We start from the raw sequence: 13327 nt of genomic DNA, 5'->3' as shown, positions 1-13327 counted from the left end.
GGAGCCGGGCATCTACGGTAGACTCCTGGTCTCTCATGGGGACCCAGAGATAGGGCGAGAGTCTTGGATGATTATTACATTTCAAAGCAAAGGCTTCCATCATCCTTGAGAAAGACATTTCAGGGTCACAAATGTGGCAAGAGGCTTATTTAGAGATTTACATACATTTCAAAGGCAGAAAGAACTTACAAGTTTTCTAAAGAAACCCACTTTCAGAAAAGGGGAGGGGGCTTCCACAAGAGGGAAAATTAAGCCTTTTATTTTTAATTCGTATTTGCCATTATACCTGTGTTCATATCTTTCCTCTCCTTTGGCCTTCCCTTCACCTGGACTGGATCATCTCCCCTTGTGTGTTGCTTAATGTCCATTTTCTGAGTTACGTTTCCAATGTTTCAGTGGATTTCCAAGGCTGTAGCCAAAGCTGTCGAGCCACACAACTTCAGGTGTCAACATTCACATGGCCTGCCATGCAAACATTGTTCCTAGAGACGTGCTGAGCAGAGGCCTGATCTTCATCCACAGAGCCTTACCCAGCTCTTCAGGTAGAAAGGGACTTTCATGACAAATACAGCACTTTCAGAGATATTACCTCGTGTAAGTCTTTTAATCATTTAGACTAGATGAGAAAAAAAATTGCTTAGCAAGATCACATAACTCGTTAGTTAAAAAACTCAGATCTCCTGACTCCCAAACCAGTGCTCTTCTCATCAGAACACACTGCCCTGAGTGTGCAGGAGTTCGGACTACCAAGGTGGATCAGAGCAAGCCTCACTGCATGTACTTGAATCTGATTATCATTAACTATGTGCCCTAATCCTTTGCACTAAGCACCAGTGCCCTCACCGCCTTTGTGACTACTGGAGTTTGCCTGCCTTCTTATAAACTCACCGGCAAGGGAATGCCATTCAGATTAAGCGGGAATGCTCACAGTTCAGCAAAAGACATGACAGGAAAATCAAGAAGCACATTTATATAACTTCATTAAATGCCGCAGAGGCATAGAAACATGAACTTCCCAGAGGATGACATATCCAGGTGAATCTAGACACATGAGTAAAAGGTCAAACAAGGCAAGAATAGTGGGGGGAAGCAGAAGAAGAAGCGACAGAACATTGATATACCAGGTAGAGAGATACACACATTCAAAGGCAGAGAGAAATGGAATATCATAACATCTTCAGAAACTATACCTTGTGCAAATTGAGAGAAAGGGGTATGTGGGAGATCAAAATGAAGAATAAGAAAGATAAGTAGAAATTACATTATGAAACGAAGGTCTTCAATATTATTTTAAGTGTTTTGATTTCATCTAGAAAGATGAGGAGCCACTTAAAAATTTACAAAAGAAGTGACACAATTAGATTTATCTTTTAGAAAGATCATTCTGGCAGAGGCATGGGAGATGGGTGGAATAGGGAGCCAACGGAGAAAGAAAAATCATTTGAAAGCCTACCACAAAAGACTGAGGGGAAATGGGACAACCAGAAATTAGATGAGCATACCAGGAATGGAGGGGAATAAGAGTGGGACTTCAGATATTTAATATGCCCAATGGCTAAACTGAGAACCAGTCAGACTTGTGTTTGGGGGGAAGGGGAAGGAAAAGAAAAAAAAACATAGGGAAATTTCCAAGTTTCTTCTTGAGAGATTAAGTGAATATTAATGTACTTTTATTAAGAACAAAATACAGTAGGGGCGCCTGGGTGGCTCAGTCGGTTAAGCGTCCGACTTCGGCTCAGGTCATGATCTCACACTCTGTGAGCTCGAGCCCCTTGTCGCGCTCTGTGCTGACAGCTCAGAGCCTGGAGCCTGCTTCAGATTCTGTGTCTCCCCTTCTCTCTGCCCCTCCCCTGCTCATGCTCTGTCTCTCTCTGTCTCAAAAATAAAAATAAAAACATTTTTAAAAAGAGAACAAAATACAGTAGAAGGAGCAAGATGGAAGGCAAATATTTTAAAGGATAATTTTCAAAAACACAAAATAATGGTTTTCGTGTTAATATAAATAAGGTAAACACATTCAAAGATTTTATTCAACTCATTAATTAATAAGAATTCCTATTAATAATGTGTTTGAACTGGTCCAAAGACTATTTGAGAAGCTAGTTCTTTTAAAACTAGGTAACCCGAGTTAACTACACAACTGGTTAATACACAACCAGACCATAAATTCTCATCTTTGAGGTTATTGGTTACACTCGAAAGAAATTATTTGCATCTCTACTTGGCATACATTTGTGAGATAACCTCTGCCCCCACAGAGTAGTGAAATAGCCGATAAAACACAAAACAAAACAAAACAAAACAAAACTCAAGGATAACACTGTACTGAAAGTACGTCTGGTAATCTTGTTTGTCTATTTTCAAGTCTAGAATAATTCGATGAGTTAAGATCTGGATATGATGAGTTGGCAGTAGTTCTGAAATACTAAAATAAAGAAGTCCATAAGGCAGCTGGATATATGAATTTGAGTATAACATTTTTTTTGGAATTCGAGGCTTACTTATAATAGGTGAAGGAAGGTATGAGAAATAATAGTTCACCTAGGGAAAGGTTGCAGAGTCAGAAGTTGAAGTGAAAAAGGAACCTTTAGAAACATTAGTATTTAAAAATTTAAAAGGATTTGCAGAGGATTTAACAGTGGTCGAATTTAGGACACAAGGATTGCTACGGAATGCTCTCAAAGGACTCAAAGTAATGAAAATGGAGAAATCCCACCTTTCAGCTCTGAAGCCTTGGTGCACCCAGCAGTAAGGTTCCCTCTGAGCCTCTACACATCCCCATGTGTTCCCAATTAAGTTCCAGAAAATCTTCCACAACACCAGAGTCCTGTTTTTTTTTCCTTGAAGTCTCACCTGAAGAACATCCTCTTATCCCAAATTCCTCCCTCTATCTCTAGTTTCATATCTTCATAAGAAAAAGAAACATGGGTGGGATTCAGGGTTCCTCCTCTTGGTCATTGCAAAACAATCACAGTATTTTCTGCTGGCAGAAAACAAAAGACCAATAAAAATATTTTTTTTAACTTTGGCATATTTTTAAAGAGAATTAACAGTTGTGGTTTGTGTTGGAAGGAAAATATTTTGTCAACAAACAGGACTTGAAGACCTACAGTGCTCTTTGAGGTGGTGTGTGGTACAGAGCATTTTAGGCCTGTTCCTCCCCCCAAGAAAATTCCAGTAGAGTAGAAGTGGTAACACACACACACACACACACACACACACACACACACACACTTCCAATAATGTATTACTCAGTTGCCTAATAAACTGCAAGTCAGCAAAGACCAGAAGGGAGAGATTTGAGGGAAAGTATAACCATGAGTGTCAAAGTAGAAAAAAATCGTACTGGATGCGATGAGTCAACAGAGGTTGATTTTGAGAACGCACAGAGCATTGACCAAGTCTGGTTGTCGAGCTAGGTGGAAACAAGGGACCAGAGAGTTTAAGAGCTGGGATGGAGGGTTTTTAGAACATCTTTATTTGCTGGTTGGCCTTATATAATGGAAAAGTAAACTTTCTGGCATCTTTGTGACAACTTGGAGCTAGGGGCCCTGCTGAAGTTAGGTTCCAGCCTTCCACAGAACTTGGGAGAAAGGGGCACTATCTTCCTTGAAGTATCTCAGGTCCTAAGAAAGACTTTCCTGGGTTGTAAAATTGAAATGAGGCTGGGAGAAGATTTATATCTCAAAGGGTCAGAGAAGGATTTACAGTAACAAGCTTTCTAAAGTAAATGCTATAAGAAAACGGAAGTGAGAGCCTACAGTCAGAGGAAAAAAACTCTCCAAACTGCAGTTACACTGAGGAGAATGTTAAGGCCATCTTGGTCATGAGAGATAACAGAAGGATCTGAGATTACTTCATTTAAATTTTTTTTTTAACGTTTATTTATTTTTGAGACAGAGAGAGACAGAGCATGAACAGGGGAGGGTCAGAGAGAGAGGGAAACACAGAATCTGAAACAGGCTCCAGGCTCTGAGCAGTTAGCACAGAGCCCGACGCGGGGCTCGAACTCCCGGACCTTGAGATCGTGACCTGAGCCGAAGTCGGACGCTTAACCGGCTGAGCCACCCAGGCGCCCCTCAGATTACTTCATTTAAAAAAGCCTAAGAGACAGTATATCTGACCACATCTTATTGAGGAAATGGACTGGGGCTGCAGAAAGAGGCCATCCCCACACTCAGCTTTGCCGGATTCCCTATAGGAATTGTGTAACAGAAAGATTCTAGAAAGTGCAGTCGGTGGGAGGTGCTTGCCATCTGGGGCTGGGTATGGACAAGATAACCTCCTCAGGTCTGTAACTGATGGATCTGCATAGGCAATAACAAAGGAAAGAAAAAAAACCATGCATTTGCCTCCTGGTCCCCTCCAAGGCAGATTCCAAAGAACTTGGACAGTAATTGGAATTATCTGGGTAGGACTCTATCATTAGCCTGAGGAACAAAGGCTTCCCCTGCTTCTCTCTCTCCTTAGCTCTCTCCAGCATCTGCCCCGCTCCACCTCCTCTCATTTGCTACCAAGGACAACCAACCTCCTCTGCCCGGGCCCCAGCTGCAAACTGTCCCTGAGGTGCCGGTGACAGGGGTGGATAGGACAGAGCTCCAGGGCATTCGCAGCTGGACAACTGCTCACAGGCTCCAAGCCAGTTTGCAGTTCCCATCTCTCAGGTGTGGGTGGAAGGGGAAGGATGGGTGACAGAGTGGGTGCCCAGTTTAGGAAACATGGATTGGAGGGGTGGCAGTTCATGGCTCAGCAGTTGCAATGGGAGGGAAGGCGCCATAATCTCAGTAATGCTCCCAGATTCCTGTACCCCTCCTTACTGGCAGTCCCCATCAGGACAATCCAGCCATTATACGCAGTGAGCCCAACAGGGAAGGGGTTAATATTCCATTTCCACTGGGAATATCGAGGCCTGACCATCCTTGAATGTCACAGTTTGAAAGGACTAGCTTAGTTGTCTGTGAAGAAAAAAGTCCCAGAGAAAGGAAATAAATGTAACCAAGACCACATGTGGAGCAATGGACAGATTATCTAAGCAGAACCAACAAGGAAACAATGGTCTTGAATGACACACTGCACTGGATGGACTTAACAGGTATATTCAGAACATTTCATCCTAAAGCAGCAGAATACACATTCATCCTACACAAGCAGCACATAGAACATTCTCCAGAATAGATCACATACTGGGTCACAAATTAGCCCTCAACAAGTACAAAAAGATTGAGATCATTCCATGCATATTTTCCAACTGCAACGCTATGAAGCTTGAAGTCAACCACAAGAAAAAAATTGGAAAGCCCTCAAATACATGGAGGTTAAAGAACATCCTACTAAAGAATGAATGGGTTAACCAAGAAATTAAAGAGGAAATTAAAAAGTACATGGAAGTCGATGAAAATGAAAACATGACAGTCCAAAAACCCTGGGACGCAGCAAAGGCAGTCATCAGAGGGAATTATATAGCAATCCAGGCCTTCCTAAAGAAGGAAGAAAGGTCTCAAATACACAACCTAACCTTACACGTAAAAGAGCTGGGAAAATAACAGGAAATAAAGCCCAAAACCAGCAGAAGAAGGGAAATAATGAAGATTAGAGCAGAAATCAATGATATTGATATTAAAACAACAAAACAAAACACTAGAGCAGATCAACAAAACTAGGAGCCATTTCTTTGAAAGAATTAGCAAAATTGACAAACCCCTAGCCAGATTTAACAAAAAGAAAAAGGAAAGGGCCCAAATAAATAAAATCATGAATGAAAGAGGAGAGATCACCACCACCACCATGAAATACAATCAATAATAAGAGAATATTATGAGCAATTATATGACAACAAATTGGGCAATCTAGAAGAAATGGATAAATTCCTAGAAACATATAAACTGCCAAAACTGAAACAGGAAAAAACAGAAAATATGAATAGACCATAACTAGCAAAGGCATTCTATCAGTAATCAAAATTCTCCCAAAAAACAAGAGTCCAGGGCTGGATGGCTTTCCAGGGGAATTCTGCCAAACATATAGAGCAGAGTTAATACCTATTCTTTTGAAAATGTTCCAAATGAAAGAAATGGAAGGAAACCCTCCAAACTCATTCTATGAGGCTGAAATTACCTTGATTCCAAAATCAGACAAACTTCACTAAAAAGAAGAATTACAGACCAATTTCCCCAGTGAACATGGATGCAAAAATTCTCAACAAGGTATTAGCAAATGAATCCAACAATACATTAAAAGAAATATTCATCACGATCAAGTGGGATTTATTCCTGGGCTGCAAGGTGGTTCAATATCTGCAAATCAATCAATGTGATACACCACTTTAATAAGAGAAAAGATAAGAACCATATGATCCTCTCAATTGATGCAGAAAAAGCCTCTGACAAAATACAGCATCCTTTCTTGATAAAGACCCTGAAGTAGGAATAGAAGGAACATACCTCAACATCATAAAAGCCATATAAGAAAGACCCACAGGTAATATCATCTTCAATAGGGAAAAACTGAAAGCTTTCCCCCTAAGGTGAGGAATATGACAGGGATGTCTACTCTCACTGTAGCAGGATTCTCACACAGAAAGTCGTGACACTGAGACTTTTTTTTTTCCAGGAAGCAACTTTATTCCTGCCAGCACCACTCAGTTGGGTTCATACCCAAAGAACTGAGCCCCAAATGACACGTGGCATAGTTTTTTTAATATATTTTGTACTTCTTTGTCTCCCATATATGGTAACACACAAACATGTAGTCTGATTAAATGGTCTCATGTTACAAGGTCGTGAAGCATGTTGTCACCTATGCATATAGCCACGTTGCCTTGAGGGTTGTTTTTCTTTCCTTAGGAAGGGGACTCTACCACATCATCACTGTTTTTCAACATAGTACTGGAAGTCCTAGCCTCAGCAATCAGACAACAAAATGAAATGAAAGGCATCCAAATTGGCAAAGAAGGGGTCAAACTTTCGCTCTTCGCCAACAACATGATACTCTCCATGCAAAACCCAAAAGACTTGACCAAAAAAATGCTAGAACTAATACCTAAATTCACCAAAGTCGCAGGATATAAAATCAATGTACAGAAATCAGTTGCATTTTTATACACCAATAATGAGGCAAGAAAAAGAGAAATCAAGGAGGGGCCCCTGGCTAGCTCAGTCAGTTAACTGTCAGACTCTTGATTTCAGCTCAGGTCATGATCTCACGGCTTGTGAGTTCAAGCCCCACAACAGGTTTTGCACTGATATTGGAGAGACTGTTGGGATTCTCTCTCCTTCTCTTTCTGCTCCTACCTCATTCTCTCTTTCTCTCTCCAAATAAATAAATAAACTTTTAAAAGAGAGAGGAGGGGAGCGTCTGGGTGGCTTAGTCGGCTAAGCGTCTGACTTTGGCTTATGTTATGATCTCGTAATCTGTGAGTTTAAGCCCACATCAGGCTCTGTGCTGACAGCTCAGAGCCTGGAAACTGCTTCAGATTCTATGTCTCCCTCTCTCTTTGCCCCTCCCCCACTCACATTTTTTTTTCTCTCTCTCTCTAAAATAAACAAACATTAAAAAAGAGAGAGAGAGAAATCAAGGAATCAGTCTCACTTACAATTGCACCAATACCCTAAGATACCTAGGAATAAACCTAACCAACGAGGTAAAAGATCTGTACAGTGAAAACTATAGAAGGCTTATCAAAGAAATTGAAGAAGACACAAAGAAATGGAGAAAACATTCCATACTCATGGATTGGTAGAATTAATATTGTTAAAACATCTATACCACCCAAAACAAATTACATATTCAATGCAATCCCTATCAAAATAGCACCAGCATTCTTCACAGAGCTAGAACAAACAATTCTAAAATTTGTATGGAACCACAAAAGACCCTGAATAGCCAAAGTAATGTTGAAAAAGAACACCAAAGCTGGAAGCACCACAATTCCAGACTTCAAACTGTATTACAAAGCTGAAGTCATCAAGACAGTATGGTACTGGCACAAAAACAAACTCATAGATCAGTGAGATAGAATAGAGAACCCAGAAATGGACCCACAAATGTATGGCCAACTAATCTTCAACAAAGCAGGAAAGAATAACCAATGGAAAAAAGACAGTCTCTGCAAATGGTGTTGGGAAAACTGGTCAGTGACGTGCAGAAGAATGAACCTGGACCACTTTCTTACAGAATACACAAAAATAAATTCAAAATGGATGAAAGAACTAAATTTAAGACAGGAAACCATCAAAATCCTAGAGGAGAAAACAGGCAACAACCTCTTTGACCTTGGCCGAAGTAACTTCTTGCTGGACATGTCTCTGGAGACAAGAAAAACAAAAGCAAAAATGAACTATTGGGATCTCATCAAGATGGAAAGTTTCCGTATAGCAAAGGAAACAATCAACAAAACTAAAAGGCAACTGACGGAATAGGAGAGGATATTTCCAAATGACATATTGGATAAAGGGTTAGTACTCCAAATCTATAAAGAACTTATCAAACTCAATACCCAAAAAACAAATAATCAAGGTAGGAAATGGGCAAAAGACATGAATAGACACTTTTCCAAAGAAGACATCCAGATGTCATCCAGATGGCATCATCATCAGGGAAATACAAATCAAAACCACAATGAGATACCACCTCACACCTGTCAGAATGGCTATAATTAACAACTCAGGAAACAAAAGATGCTGGTGGAGATGCAGAGAAAGGGAATGCTGGTGGGAATGCAAGCTGGTGCAGCCACTCTGGAAAACAGAATGGAGGTCCCTCAAAAAATAAAAAATAGAATTGCCCTATGACCCAGCAATTGCACTGCTAGGTATTTATCCAAAAGATACAAAACTGTTGATTTGAAGGGGCACATGCACCCCAATATTTAGAGTAGCACTATCAAAAACAGCCAGATTCAATAAAAAATAATGAAATCTTGCCATTCGCAACTATGTGGATGGAACTAGAGGGTATTATGCTAAGCGAAATTAGTCAGTCAGAGAACAATAAATATCATATGACTTCACTCATATGAGGACTTTAAGATACAGAAGAGATGAACACAAGGGAAGGGAAACAAAATAATACAAAAACAGGGAGGAGGACAAAACATAAGAGACTCTTAAGTATGGAGAATAAGCATAAGGTTACTGGAAGGATTGTGGGAGAGGGGATGGGCTAAAATGGGTAAAGGGCATTAAGGAATGTACTCCTGAAATCATTGTTGCACTATATGCTAACTAACTTGAATGTTAATTAAAAAAAAATTTTAAAAAGCAGCCAGATTATAGAAAGAACTCAAATGTCAATGGACTGACAAATGTATAAAGTAGATGTTGTATATATATGTGTCTGTGTGTGTGTGTACACACACACAATGGGATATATACATTGTATATATACAACATATGTTGTATATGTATATACGATGGAATATTACTTGGCAATCAAAAAGAATGAATTCTTGCCATTTGCAACAATGTGAATGGAACTAGAGTGTATTATGCTAAGTGAAATAAGTCAATCAGAGAAAGACAAATATCATATGATTTCACTCCTATGTGGAATTTAAGAAACAAAACAGATGAACATAGTGGAAGGGAAGGAACAAACAAGGATTCTCCATAGAATCCAAAGGGCTATGAATTCAGAACTTGAGGGATTCATGGCAACTGAGAAATGTTCTCAAAGTAACATATACTTGACATATACAAGATGGACTGGGAGTGGAAAGGGGTGATCAATCCCAGACAACCAATTTTCCAGGTCTTATCTAAGGAAGAAAATTATTTGAAACCCCTTCCTCCCTCAGAAAGGCTATACTCCTTCAGAGTTCAGGTGAAGGAGCCCAAATAGGAGAGAGGGTTTTAGTGACAAACAAGAGAAATGTGGGATGTCCCAATTTCAAAGAGGACCAAGTCAAGAGAAGGGGTCCTCTGTTCAGACATGAACTGTGTATTTCTAGGTGTTGATGAAGAAGAAGAAACACTGAGGCAGCAGGAGAGAGAAAGGTCAACAAGGTCCTATTAGAACCCAGGCTCAGGGGTGCCTGGTTGGCTCAGTTGGTTAAGCATCCAACTTCAGCTCAGGTCATGATCTCCAGGTTCCTGAGTTTGAGCCCTGCATCAAACTCTCTGCTATCAGCACAGAGCCTGCTTCTGAACCTCATTCCTCCCCCACCTTCTCTCTCTGCCCCTCACCTCCTTGCACTCTCTCTCTCAAAAATAAACATTTTTTAGAAATTATTTTTTTAATTAAAAAATTTTTTAATGTTTATTTTATTTATTTTTTTGAAATGTTCATTTATTTATTTATTTATTTATAAATAAATAAATCAATTAAAATTGATTTACCTTTATTTTTTATTTTTAAAAATTTACATCCAAATTAGTTAGTATATAGTGAAGCAATGATTTCAGTAGATTCCTTAGTGCCCCTTACCCATTTAGCCCATCCCCCCTCCTACAACCCCTCCAGCAACCCTCAATTTGTTCTCCATATTTATAAGTCTCTTTTGTTTTGTCTTCCTCCCTGTTGTTATATTATTTTTGTTTCCCTTCCCTTATGTTCATCTGTTTTGTCTCTTAATGTCCTCATATGAGTGAAGTCATACAATTTTTATCTTTCTGTGACTGACTAATTTCACTTAGCATAATACCCTCCAGTTCCATCCACGTAGTTGCAAATGGCAAGACTTCATTCTTTTTGATTGCTGAGTAATACTCCATTGTATATATATATACCACACTTTCTTTATCCATTCATCCATCGATGGACATTTGGGCTCTTTCCATACTTTGGTTATTGTTGATAGTGCTGCTATAAACATGGGGGTGCTTGTGTCCCTTCAAAATAGCACACCTGTATCCCTTGGATAAATGCCTAGTAGTGCAATTGCTGGGTCGTACGGTAGTTCTATTTTTAGTTTTTTGAGAAACCTCCATACTGTTTTCCAGAGTGACTGCACCAGCTTGCATTCCCACCAACAATGCAAAAGAGATCCTCTTTCTCTGCATCCTTGCCAACACCTGTTGTTGCCTGAGTTGTTAATGTTAGCCATTCTGACAGGTGTAAGGTGGTATCTCATTGTGGTTTTGATTTGTATTTCCCTGATGATGAGTGATGTTGAGCATTTTTTCATGTGTTGGTTGGCCATCTGGATGTCTTCTTTGCAGAAGTGTCTATTCATGTCTTTTGCCCTTTCTTCACTGGATTCTTTGTTTTTTGGGTGTTGAGTTTGATAAGTTCTTTGTAGATTTTGGATACTAACCCTTTATCCGATACATCATCTGCAAATATCTTCTCCCATTCTGTCAGTTGCCTTTTAGTTTTGCTGATTGTTTCCTTCGCTGTGCAGAAGCTTTTTGTTTTGATGAGGTCCCAGTAGTTATTTTTGCTTTTGTTTCCCTTGCCTCTGGAGACAGGTTGAGTAAGAAATTGCTGTGGGCAAGATCAAAGAGGTTTTTGCCTGCTTTCTCCTCGAGGATTTTGATGGCTTCTTGTCATACATTGAGGTCTTTCATCCATTTGAGTTTATTTTTGTGTATGGTGTAAGAAAGTGGTCCAGATTCATTCTTCTCCATGTCGCTGTCCAGTTTTCCCAGCACCACTTGCTGAAGAGACTGTCTTTATTCCATTATATATTCTTTCCTGCTTTGTCAAAGATTAGTTGCCCATACATTTGTGGATCCATTTCTGGGTTCTCTATTCTATACCATTGATCTGAGTGTCTCTTCTTGTGCCAGTACCATACTGTCTTGATGATTACAGCTTTGTAGTATAGTTTGAAGTCTGGGATTGTGATGCCTCCTGCCTTGGTTTTCTTTTTCAAGATTGATTTGGCTATTCGGGATCTTTTCTGGTTCCATACAAATTTTAGGATTATTTGTTCTAGCTCTGTGAAGAATGCTGGTGTTACTTTGATAGGGATTGCATTGAATATGTAGATTGCTTTGGGTAGTATCAACATTTTAATAATATTTGTTCTTCCTACCTAGGAGCATGGAATCTTTTTCCATTTCTTTGTGTCGTCTTCAGTTTCTTTCATCAGCTTTCTATCATTTTCAGTGTATAGATTTTTCACCTCTTTGGTTAGATTTATTCCTAGGTATTTTATGGGTTTTGGTGCAACTATAAATGGTATCAATTCCTTGATTTCTCTTTCTGTCGCTTCATTGTTGGTGTATAGGAATGCAACCGATTTCTGTGCATTGATTTTATATCTTGCAACTTTGCTGAATTCATGAATCAGTTCTAGCAGTTTTTTGGGAATCTTTTGGGTTTTCCATATAGAGTATCATGTCATCTGTGAAGAGTGAAAGTTTCACCTCCTTCTGGCTGATTTGGATGCCTTTTATTTCTTTGTGTTGTCTGATTGCAGAGGCTAAGACATCCAATACTATGTTGAATAACACTGGAGAGAGTGGACATCCCTGCCTTCTTCCTGACCTTAGGGGGAAAGCTGTCAATTTTTCTCCATTGAGGATGATATTAGCGTTGGGTCGTTCATATATAGTATTTATGATCTCGAGGTATGATCCTTCTATCCCTGCTTTCTTGAGGGTTTTTATCAAGAAAGGATGCTGTATTTTATCAAATGTTTTCTCTGCATCTATTGAGAGGATCATGTGGTTCTTGTCCTTTCTTTTATTGATGTGATGAATCACGTTAATTGTTTTGCGGATATTGAACCAGCCCTGCATCCTAGGTATAAATCCCACTTGGTAGTGGTGAATAATTTTTTTAATGTATTGTTGGAGCCAGTTGGCTAATATCTTGTTGAGGATTTTTGCATCCATGTTCATCAGGGAAATTGGTTTACAGTTTTCCTTTTTAGTGGGGTCACTGTCTGGTTTTGGAATCAGGGTAATGTTGGCTTCATAGAAAGAGTTTGGAAGTTTTCCTTCCATTTCTATTTTTTGGAACAGTTTCAAGAGAATAGGTGTTAACTCTTCCTTAAATGTTTGGTAGAATTCCCCTGCAAAGCAATCTGGCCCTGGACTCTTGTTTTTTGGCATATTTTTGGTTACTAATTCGATTTCCTTACTGGTTATAGATATGTTCAAATTTTCTATTTCTCCCTGTTTCAGTTTTGGTAGTTTATATGTTTCTAGGAATATGTCCATTTCTTCCAGATTGCCCATTTTGTTGGCATATAATTGCTCATAATATTCTCTTATTATTGTTTTTATTTCTGCTATGTTGGTTTCGATCACTTCTCTTTCATTCTTGATTTTATTTATTTGGGTCCTTTCCTTTTTCTTTTTGATCAAACTGGCTAGGGGTTTATCAACTTTGTTAATTCTTTCAAGGAACCAGCTTCTGGTTTCATTGATCTGTTCTACTG

The sequence above is a fragment of the Panthera onca genome, chromosome B4, assembly GCF_046562875.1.
Source record: "Panthera onca isolate mPanOnc1 chromosome B4, mPanOnc1 haplotype 2, whole genome shotgun sequence".
Classification (NCBI taxonomy): domain Eukaryota; kingdom Metazoa; phylum Chordata; class Mammalia; order Carnivora; family Felidae; genus Panthera; species Panthera onca.
The sequence above is the reverse complement of the archived record's forward strand: the minus strand, read 5'-3'. Positions refer to the sequence as shown.